We start from the raw sequence: 11,924 nt of genomic DNA on the forward strand, positions 1-11,924 counted from the left end.
CCCCCAAATCCCCAAATGAGAAAACCTGGAGAAGGAGCAGTCCTCTTCTGATTTATAGCTGTCCAAAGGTGAGAAGAGCTGTCCCTGGAGGGAGTGAACTCCCCATCCCTGGGGGTATTCAAGGTGGATGACCATCCATCAGGAAGGTTACAGAGGGGGTTCCTGCACTGAGTGGGAAATTGAAGTAAATGGCATCAAAGATAGAAGCTCCTCACGATGACCAAACGAGAAATTCCTCCTTCATTCATTCAACCAGTATTGGTGTTGAGTACTTAGCTATGATTAGCTCTGTGCTGGCTACTCTCCTGGGTACAGTTCACACTAAGAGAAGGACCTAAGTTTTCGGGAAGTACTTCACAAAAACAGGGGCACTCTGAAGTCGCTCTTTGCCTCTCCTTTTGCCTTCTGTAAAATGGGCGGGGTGGTAACAGTGCTTACCTCCCAGACCCAGCCTGCTGACAGCCAAGTGGCTTGGGACGGGGTAGGCCCTAGTGAAAGTGGGCTGAAGCTACCACCGTCCTTGTTGCTAGTAGTTCTAGGATGATGACTGTTCCTGAAATCCAGGGAATGTTTTTATTTTATCGCAGAAGACCCACACAGCTCGGTATGTATTAAATCAGGTCCCAAGAATTCGGCCCAGCTGAAAGCCTCACCCAGGGCAGCCAGGACTGGCTGGGGCTGGGACCGGAGACCAACAGCACACCAGTTCTTGGGCCACATCCAAAGCCAGCCAGGCAGCAGAGACAGGAGGTTTGCTGAATGGACGTCATCTGCTACCATCATTTCTCAGCAATGGCATCCAAGGGCCGGACGAAGCCGTTTTTCTCTGCTTTGTAGAAGAAAGGGTGGTTCTAACTCTGAACCCAACTGGGCGTTTCAAACTCGTTAGCGCCCCAGAAAATCTGATGTCAGCTGCCTTCTTGCTCTTCTTCCTGGTATTTCAAGTCACATGGTACCTACCTGTTGCCTGAACTGGGCACCATGGCGGTTATAGCCAAGAGGACTTCGGTCAGGTCTGGCTCTGTGCATGGTCCTTGGGGGCAGATAACGGTCTGACACTCAGACTCTTGGTGAGGTTTTGGGTCCCTAAGACGAGGCCAGAAGTGCTTGGGCTCCAAAGTCAGGCTACCTGGCTCCTGGTCCTGGTCCTGGCCCTGCCACTCACGAGCGATGTGACCTCAGGCAGATTACTTAACTTCCCTGAGCTTCCATTCCTCCTCTGTGAATTGGCGCCAATCAGTTCTATCTTTGAAAAACTGGGAGGACTCGAAGGAACCACTCACTGCCGGCCTGGAACACAGAAGACCCACTTCCCTCCCCAGAGCTTCCTCAAGGACTGAACCTGGAGCCGTGTTGTGCTTTCCACCTGCTAGAAGCATCATGTGTCTATCAGATGTGGGAGTGTGAACAGGCCCCAAGAGGACCCAGAAGAAAGGAGCAAGACTGAACTGAATCAGGCTAGGGCCTGGGGAGGCTGGCTTTTTGTGAAGGAGGGAAAAGGGGCATCGCTGCTGTGCACCTGACCTTTCAGGAACTTTCAAGAATCTTCCAGAGGCTTCAGGGGAGAGTCTGAGCTCTTGCTTGAGGAAAACAAGAGAAAGCTCAGAGAATGAATGGCCAAAGGAGTGGGCCAGTGAATCATTGAAGACATGCGTCACTGAGGATGGGCAGGGTCTGTGTGGAAGACCCAACAAGGTTTGGGGCCTTACGTGAGGACTGACCAGGATCAACGGTGCTCAGCTCGGAGGTTCACCATAAACAAGGAAGACCCAGTCCTTGCCCTTGGGAACTTGGGACTCAGGTACCAATTCAGTAGTCTGTTCTTGGCGAGTGTCAGCATTACCTGGGGATCTAACACAAATACAGCAGACCAAGACTCCCATTTCTGGAAAGATGGAGTAGATGTTCTTTCTTTCCATTCTACCCTCTGAGTACAACTAAAAGCCTTGAACATCACATATATAACTAACATAAGAGGACTCCGAAGAGTGCAGAGAAGAAGGTCAGCTGGCTGGGAGACCTTGGGACCCGAGGAACCACAGAGTGGCGAATTGGCCAAGTGCCTTTTTTTCTTTTGCTTCGTATATACCAGATTTGGACCAAAAGAGTCAACAACCCAGAAACCCCAATGGACACAAACAAACAAAAAACTGTCCCAACCAAAGCCTGCTCACTCTAACCACAAGACCAGGAAAGGGGCAGCTTAGCAAGACAGAAAACTTTTTTTTTTTTTTGAACTATGGTGAAATATACATAACCAAAAATATACCACCTTACCCACGTTTACCGTCGGATGGCCTCAAGCACATTCACAGTGCTGTGCAAGCACCACTGCCATCCTCCTCCGGAGCTCTTTCCCTCCTGCAAAACTGGAACTCTGTCCCCATTAAACAGCTCCTCATTCCTGCTGCCCTCAGCCCTGGCAACTACCATTCCGTGTTCTGTCTCTGCGAATTTGACTACTTTAGGTACCTCACATAAATGGTATCCCACAGTATTTGTCCTGTGATGACCGGTTTATTTCGCGTAGTGCATGAACCTCAAGGTTCATCCACATCACAGCGTGTGCCAGAATGTCCTCCTTTTTTAAGACTAAACACTGTCCCATTGTGTATATATCTATGCTACACCATCTATGCAGAGACATTTGATCTCTACATCAACAGCGGACACTCGGGATGTTTCCCTGTTTTGGCTGTTGTAAGTAATGCTGCTGTGAACACAGGTGTACAAATACCTCTTCAAGACCCTGCTTCCAGTTCTTTTCTGTATATACCCAGAAGTGAAACTGCTGAATCATATGGTAATTCTACTTTTAGTTTTTTGAGCAAACATGATGCCGCATAGCAGCTGCACCATTTTACATTCCCTCTAGCAAAGCACAAGGTTCCAGTTTCTCTACATCATCTCCAGTGCTATTGTTGTTGTTGTTTTTAATAGCAGTTGTCCTAATAGTTGTGAGATGGTATCTCATTGTGGTTTTGATTTGCATTTCCCTGATGAAGAGTGATGTTGAGCTTGTCTTTATTGGCCATTTGTCTATCTTCTTTGGAAATATGTCTGTTCAAATTCTTGTCCCATTTTTAAATCAGGTTGTTTGTTGTTATTGTTGAGTTGTAGGAATTCTTTAGGTATTCTGGATTATTAACTCCTCATCAGATATATGATCTGAAAATATCTTTTCCCATTCTGTGGGCTGCCTTAGCACTCTGTTGGTTGTGCCCTTTGAGGCCCAGAAGTGTTTCATTTCAATGAATTCCAATTTATCTATTTACTCTTTTGTTGCTGGTGCTTTTGGTGTCATATCTGAGAAACCACTGCTAAATTCAATGTCATGAAAATTTCCCCCTATGTTTTCCTATAAGAGTTTTACAGTTTTAGTCCTTACCCTTAGGTCTTTGCTATCCATTTGAAGTTCGTTTATATGTATGGTGTAAGATTCCAACTTCACTCTTTTATATCTGGATATCCAATTTTCTCAACACCATTTGTTGAAGACCATTTATTCCCCATTGAATGGTCTTGGCACCCTTGCTGAAAATCATTTGACCATGTATTTGACGGTTTATTAAGACAGAAAACTTTTAGTCAGTAACCACCCTGCTCTGGTCAAATGCCACAGGGGGAGGAAATGGCCCCACCACACTCCTGCCAGCAAAGGCCATGTGGGAGCCTAGATTTCCACTCAGGCCATGATGTGGAGCCCCATTACCTTGCTGGGTGGTGTCAGAGGGGAGCCAGAACTTTTAGTCCCCCATTGACACTTCCCCCACCTTTTTAAAAAAGATCTTTTATTCTTTTTAAGTAACCTCTATACCCAACGTGGGACTCGAACTCACAACCCCAAGATCAAAAGTCATATGCTCTACCGACTGAGCCACCCACCACCACCACCCCCTGACCTTTTTTTTTTTCAGATTTTTTTTAAAACTTCCCCTTTGACTCATGGATTATTTTTTGATTTCTAGTTTGATTCCACTGGGGTCAGAGAAAACATTTTGTAGGATTTGAATTCTTTTAAATTTATTGAGTTTTTTTTTTTTTATGGTCCAGGATATGATCTATATCGATAGATGCTCCATGGGCACTTGAGCGAGTATTCTGCTGTTGAGTGGAGTGTTCAATCAGTTGGATCCTGGTGGTTGATGGTGTTGAGTTATTCTGTATCCTTGCTGATTTGTTGTCTAGTGATCAGTTAAGAGAGTATTGGACTCGCCAATGGCATTTGTAGATTTATCTACTTCTCCTTTTAGTTCTATCATTTTTCACTTCACGTATTTTGCAGTTCTGTTGTTTTGTGCATCCGCATTTAGGTTTGCTATGTCTTCTTGATGGATTGACTCTTTTATCATTACGTAATGTCCCTCTTTGTCTCCAAGAACTTTCTTTGCTCTAAAGCCTACTTTGATATTAAAATAGCCACTTCTGCTTTCCTTTGATTAATGCTTTCATGATTCATCCTTTTCAACCTTTCACTTTTGACTTACTTGTATCACTATATTTGAAGGGGATTTCTTCTAGACAACAGATGTTTTATAATCAACTCTGCCCATCTCTGTCTGTTAATTGGTATATTTAGATCTTTTAGATTTAATGTAATTGTTTATATTTAGGGCTTAAGTCTGCCATTTTATTTTTTGTTTTCTGTTTGTACTCTTTCTTTTTTTAAATTTTTCTATTTTCTTTTTCTTCCCTTCCTGTAGGTTACTTGAACATTTTTAGAATTCCATTTTGACTTATCTGTAGTGGTTTTGAGTATATTTTTTGTATAGCATTTTTAGTAGTTGCTCTGGAAGGATGGGGTCCAGAGAGGCTGGAGGTTTCTCTGCCTGTGCTCTGCCTGTCCCACCATCTTCTGTCTCTCTTCTCTGCATTGGCCAAATGGAAGTCCTTATGGCAGATCCTACTGACTCTTTACAGGTCTCCTGCTATTGCTTGGTTGAGGAGTTTTCTCTTGAACAGGGCCCCTGAGTGGCCTGTCACCTGCTGTTAGGCCTGGGCTTTGAGGAGGCCATGCCTTATCAGAGCCCCACCAAGGCCATTCTCCCTGGACTGGACAGGCCCTGATTTCCATGCCATCCTGGTGCAATTGCCATGCACTCATGATCTTACTCGCTTAATTATGGACTAGCCACACCTGAAATTGTTCTAGTAAGCAGTGTGACTGACTCTTGAATTGAGAGAATATGGCCGGCCAAGTGACCTTCTGAATTGCTGCCCATGTCATAATGTAAGGAGGAAGCTTTGTCATTTATAGGACAGAGTCATGTGCACAGGGACATGGTAGCCATTTGCTCAGCCACCTGTAAATGTCAGTCTGGGGAGAATGTCTCCCTTTCTCCATCTATAATAATCCATGCATGCATTCACTCAGTGATTCCACAGCACCTGTTCTGGGCTAGGCCTGCGAGGTCAGGAGGATTCAGAGGAAGTGAGTCCACAATCCAAGGCACACCTTGCCCACGCTTGCAGACCCACTTGAAGATATTCATGGGCAAATGTCCATGGCTGTGGACACTCAGACGCTCATATATAGAAGGGAGCATTGGCTGGGGGTGAAGATAAGAGTGAAGTATAAAGGGATCTCTAAAGGAGGGCCACATGCTCACCTCTCTCATGATGATTTGCTGTCTTCCCTCCCAGTCATCTGCCAAGCTGAGGCCAGGTCTCCCCAGCTCACACCTCCCCAGCCCCCATACCCAGCAGATGGCATTTGCCTATCCTTGCCTGTCCAAATATCCATAGGATAGCTAAGGAGAACCAGGTTCCCGGCCTCACTTGCTGTGCAATCCTGTTCCTGCTGCTATGTCTCTGAGCCTTCTAGATAACAAGAAGGGCTGGATTGGATACTCCTGAGACTAGAGCTCTGTGCAGAACAAATTCCCGCTAAAGTGTTGTGAGCTTAAAGTCACATCTGGCAGGGAGGGACAGTGGGGCTGTCTTTTTAGAGACCCTTCCCCTGCCCTCTAACGAATGCAAGGACAGTGCTTAATCCTGAGGAGTTGGGAGGCAAGCTGCAAACCTAGTTCTCCACAGCCAGCTTGGCCTTTGCCTTCATTCATTCATGTTGTCCATCAAGCACAGTTTTGGGCTGGGGATATAGCAATTGACAAAGCAGAGTCTCGTAGTCTAGTAAGCAGTATATCCATTTCCGCATTCCTAGAATGAGAAGAGGTATAATGGGGAAGCATAACACATGGCAGTTAGGGAGCCTCCCTGGGGTGTCATTTCAGCAGAGACCTGAAGGATAAACAGGAGTTAGCTGGGTGATGTCAGGAGAGCACAGGAAGTTCACTCCAGGGAAAGGGAGCAGCATGTGCGAATGCCTGGAGACAAGATTGCTCCCTCTGGGGCAAGCCAACCGCCATGTTGTGAGGACACTCAAGCAGCCCTCTGAGAGGTCCATGTGGTGAGAATGGAAACTTCCTGCCCTGTCTCTCTCCTTCCTTCATGACAGAGTAGCTGCACCCCAGGTATCCACTTCCTCACCTTCCACTCACTTCTCAAACCACTTGCTCTGATTTCTTGCTGTTCCCACACCCAATCCACCAAAATGGCTCTGGCCAAGGCCCCCTGTGACCCTCTGGTTGCTAGGTCTGTTGGGCACTTTGTAATCCTCATTTGCCCATCCCCTCAGTGACCTCCAACATGGCACCCCCACCCCCACCCACTGGAGACCCCTCCGCTGGTTCCATGAGGCCTCCGGTTCTCAGGCTTTCCCTAGGCCCCTCAGCACTCAACCCCTCAGCCTCCCTCTTTTCTCTGGTCTGTGCCTGTTATGGGGCACACTCTCCCACCCTTGATGCTGAGCACCTCAAGGCCATAAGCCAGCTCTGTCCTCATTCCTCGGCTCCAGACCTGCGCACCACCTGTCTGCTCAGTGACCCTCAGTGGCCCTCCTTCAGACACCTGAACTTGTCGTCATCCCCTGAGATGTGCCTCACCACTTGGCTCCCAGGCTTGCTCAGTGGTGTCCCCTGGCTACTCTGCTGCCCCAAGCAGGAGTGGAGGGATCAGCACTGACTCCCCTTCCCCTTTACTCCCCACATCCAAGTTACCAAGCCCTGTCACCTTCCTTCACCCTTAGATTTCTTTCGGATCCTCTTGTCTCTACCTGTACTGCCACCCCATTAGGCCTCCAGGTCTCCCACCTGCGTGCCACAGGAGCCTCCTGACTGCTGTCTCTGCCTGCCCCCTTGAGCCTACCCAGATCCCAGTCCATCCCACAAATCCCAGAGTGCCCTTCGTGAAACTGCACTGTGCCACACCTCTGTCTGACACCCCCCAGAGCTCCCCAGGGCTTGAGGTTTGAGCCCATCCTCCTCCCCTGGCTCACAAGGGCCTGCCTGGCCACAGCCTGCTCCCTCTCTGGCCTCGCCTGGACCACCCCCTCTCTCTGTTCACTCAACCACTGTGCTCATCTAACATTGCCTCTGTTATTGTGTAACAAATTCCCACCAAACTTGGTAGCTAAGACAACAATAAGCACTTATTACCTCACATGGTTTCTGAGAGATGGAATTCGGGAGTGGCTAAGCTAGGCTGCTCTGGCTCAGGGCCTTTCATGAGACTCCAGTCCAGATGTCAGCCGGACTGTAGTCATCTGAAGGCATGAGTGGGGCTGGTGCATCCACATCTAATATGGCTCCCTCCTGGGGAAGGCAGGGAAGGAGGAGGTGGCAGCTCAACACCGGGCACAGGTCTGGGGGGCTGGCTTCCCAGCAACAGGATGGACTCAGTGCTCTGAAGACATCCTCTACTTTGGGGAGGACCTTAGCACCTACCTGGAAGGTAAGAGGGGAAGGGGGCTCTTCTAAAGCTGCAAACCTAGTTCTCCACAGCCAGTGTGGACTTCCCAGTGCGGGGACTCCCAGGCTCCTCCCCATCCAGAGTCTCATTTCTGACCACACATACAAGTCTACAGCCTTTTAGTACCACCATTAGGAAGCCACCAGAGGACAGTCTAATTCCAGCCACCACGTTCCAGACCCCATTCTCTGCATCTTCCCCTGTGGGCTTAGGCCAGCCCCCTGCTCTCTGTGGGCCCTGGATTCCTGGAAGGGTTGGACCAATGACCAAACATTCCCACTGGCTCTAAAATGTAATTGTTGAATGGAACCTTCCTTACCCTTCATCCAGCCAGGCCCAGGCCCATCTGAGCTCTGCCGAACAGCCCTGTTTTCCCTGAAACACCAAGCCCCCCACATCTCATTCTTTACCTCCTTCCCCTCCAGAGGCCAGTTACTGGGGTCCCACCTCCCCTCTCAGCTTCTAACCCCATATCCACCCAGGCACAAAGTGTCCCCAGGGCACCCACTGGAGGACAAACTGCTGCAAAACTGTGTTCGGACCCCTACAACTGAAACAAGTATTACTATCTTTATTTTACAGATAAGGAAAGCGAGACAATGTTTTATAAGCTGGAAATCAAAAAGCAAGGTGCCAACTGGAATATACCTACATAAGAGGAACCACAAGAGAAGAGATTATCCTGACCCACTTTGTGGTCTGAATGGGGTAACCTCTGCTAGGAAAGAGGCACCTTGGGGGTCTCTTCAAGCTGAGAGCAGCATCCCGACAGTACAATGAGTGACAGAGGGACTGGGGGTTCCAAACCTCTCCCTGTGGAGGGCCCCTCTGAACCAGGAGGGAAGGAGGGAGGAAGGAAGGGGAGGCCACGGCCAGTGTGCACGGACTCGTCTGAATGATGGCGTCAGAGGTGTTAGGAAGTTCTGCCCTCTGATGCACACAGCAACCAACACTCGTCACTCATCCATCTCCCTGTGAGCACTGATTTCAGGGCACCACTCACTGCTTCCTTACAGGTCTTGGAGTCCAGTTCCAGACTCCTCAGCCCAAAGTTCCCGTGGGGGCTGGGGGAGGGCTCTGCTAGGAGCCACACATGTCCGGGTTGCCAGACTCATTTGGCAGTTGAGTGAACTGTAGCTCAGAGATGCTTGGAAACTTGCCCAAGGTCACAGAGCTGAGAATGGGCAGAGCTGCCTGACCCCAAAGCCCTTGCCCTTCCCAGAGCGCCTACGGCCTGTTCCCATCTTGCTGCCATCAGCCTCCTGGCCTCACATACACCATCCACCTCCCTGCCTGCCTTGCCATGCCTCCCCCTGCCTTTCCCAGTCATCCCAATCTTCAAGCCCACTCCTTCAGGAAGCCCTCCCTGCCATTCGCAACAGATATCAGATACTGACCTCTGACACACACACATAACCCATCCCCAGAGGACACACAATTTTACACTATCTTCCAAGAGTTTCTCTGATTAAATTAGCCCCTGAACTCTACCCATTTCCTGTAACAACAGTGGGCATATAGCAGATATGCAATAAATATTATTTCAACATGAATTAAATGTAACCCCTTTCTTCTGCTATTTTCCTGCACAAGGGACTTCAGACAGAAGCCAGGCCAGACACGGGGACAAAGAGTCTGTTTGGGGCTTCTGTCCCTTCCCTGACAGATACACATGAGCAGGCCAGCCAGGGCCCTCTTGTCTGAGAGGCCCAGGATGAGGGTTAGGTCCTTAGGGGCCCAAGGAGTAGGGCAGGAAGTCCGAAACACAGGGAGTATTCTGGAAACTCTACCCTAGTCCCACTACCTCCCAATTCTTACCTTTACTCTTCAGAGTACTGACAATTTCATCATTGTTGCGTTCTTATCAATTCTGGAAGCTTTGACCGTCTCAAGAGTCCTACAAGCTCTAAATGTCACCTCTTCTGGGAAGCCTACCCTAATTCCCAGGGGCCTAGGCTCCCCCGTCATCTGTAAATGCCTTCTTTCACATACTGGTCTGCATTCTGTCACACTCCCCATTCAGGGCCCCCAGGATGGCATCTGGCCCTCCGTAGACACTAAATATGGCAGTGTCAACATCACTTCTCCAAGACACTCCGAGGCTTCAAGGACAGATAGGGTTGGTGACCAGCAGAGAATGAGTCGCTGCTGCGCTCAGCTCTCCTCACCCAGCCTTGAGGTTTTGGGCAGGCCATCTGCTTGCCTGCCATCGCCTGCTCATGAGGGACTCCTCATCCTCCTGACCTCAGCCTGGGCATTGGGCCACACTCAGCAGGGGTGCCTGTGGGGGGGACCCAGGCTGTGGGTGGGCCCAGCATGGCGCCCGGAGTTTCCCTGAACAGGTCAACAGGCGGGAAGCAGGTGTTGAAACCTGCCAGTGGGGGCTGGAGCCCCGTGGGTTTGTCTTCACAACCAATCCAGGCAGTTTCTGGGCAGGGCACCTCGTCTCTTGGAATTGCACCCATTCGATGGGAGCTCTCATCCCCAAGGGCTGCTAAGAGAAAGAGTTCTGGGCAGTTCTACAGCCAAGGCTGGAGGCCCCTCCAAGCTGGGAGTTCCTACAGGCCAGTGCCCCACCTGAGCCATTCCACCTGCTCCCAACACAGCCCTGGGGAGCTCAGCAAAGGCTGGGCCAATATTTTCCAGGAACCACGAAAGTTTTTAATTGATTACCAAAGTCATACATATTCATTATGGAAAAGTTGGAAAACTTATTAACAGCAAAAATAAAATAATGTAAAGTAAACATCACCTATAATTCCAATTCCACCAGCTACAGATGGGTACTTCTTCCATTCCGGAATGCTTCCTTTCAGGCTTTTCTGTGCCTTTATACTAAAAAAAAAAAAAAAAAAAAAAAGCGATTCTATTGAGCCCTGTTGATACCTGCCGAGCTGGCAAAGCTCTACGGGCTACTATGTCTCAAAGCCATTAAAAACTCCTCATGCTTTCTAATGACACCCAGAGCACAGCCATACCACAGGCCCTGATTTAGGGAACCCATCCCTTATTGTTGGGTATAGGGGTTGTTTCTAATTTTTCCCTAATGTACACAATTCTCCACGACAACTCCTGTAGCTATACCTTCGTGATCCTCCTCGGGGCAGATTAAGACTTGAGAGACCCCGGAGCCCCTGGCAACATTTGGTGCATTCTCCCTGGCCCTCCCCCGAACAAGATGCACTATTAAATACGAGCAGTAAAAGAAGGTTCCGGACATCTGGCAAAGTTCTGGCTTTCCCCTGATGCATTACACCTCGTTTGAAGTATTAAATTCATTTTTAAACTTATTTTTTGCTCATTTGGAAGGGGATGCCCCCACTTGGCTGGCACCCCCAGCACATGCTAGGGCTTCCTGATGTCCCTGCCCAGCGATGACTCTCATCTTAGGGTAATTTTCGGGAAGAGAAGTATCAGGGTCAAGGGTTCTCCCACATGTGAGCTTTTTGGTCCCTGTGTCTGTCTGTTCTCGCTCACTATGGAATTCATGGCCTGTCACATACCTACACTTAGTAACTCTCTGGTGAGTGATTGATTATTGCCAAATGTCCCCAACCCCCCCCTTCCCCCTCACAAGCTGTACCATCGGAGCCGGTATGTGATTAAATGGACACACAATGGGTATGACCATCTTGGAAGCAGATGTCCCGGGCCTTCAGGAGGGTCTGAGCCTAGAGGATTTGGGGCAAGGGCAGACTGTCCCTGTCCCTGCGACTGGAAGGCAGTGCTCAGAGCGCCCCAGGCTACGGGGCTCGGAGACCAACACCCACAGAGGTGAGGGAGGCCAAACTGACCTGGCCACTGACTGGCATCTAACACCTCCATGGTGGCTCCATCTGGACCCCGGAGAGGACCCCAGCCGTCGCTACGACACACGGGGCACTCCAGGCCCTATTAAGGAACACAACTGGGGCACCTTCACACGGCAGTCAGCCCTGTGGAGGCCAGGCCCTCACCTACACTTCTGGCCTCACGTGTCACGCCCCCTTGAGAGTCCTCACTCAGACCCCCACCCAGAAGCCCTCCACATTCCTTGTCAGGGCCCACATCTAGCCAGTCTTCCCCCATCTGCCTCCTGGCATCCCACGCATGCTTCCACATCACTCCCTGCTCCC

The sequence above is a fragment of the Zalophus californianus genome, chromosome 3 (assembly GCF_009762305.2).
Source record: "Zalophus californianus isolate mZalCal1 chromosome 3, mZalCal1.pri.v2, whole genome shotgun sequence".
NCBI classification, from domain to species: domain Eukaryota; kingdom Metazoa; phylum Chordata; class Mammalia; order Carnivora; family Otariidae; genus Zalophus; species Zalophus californianus.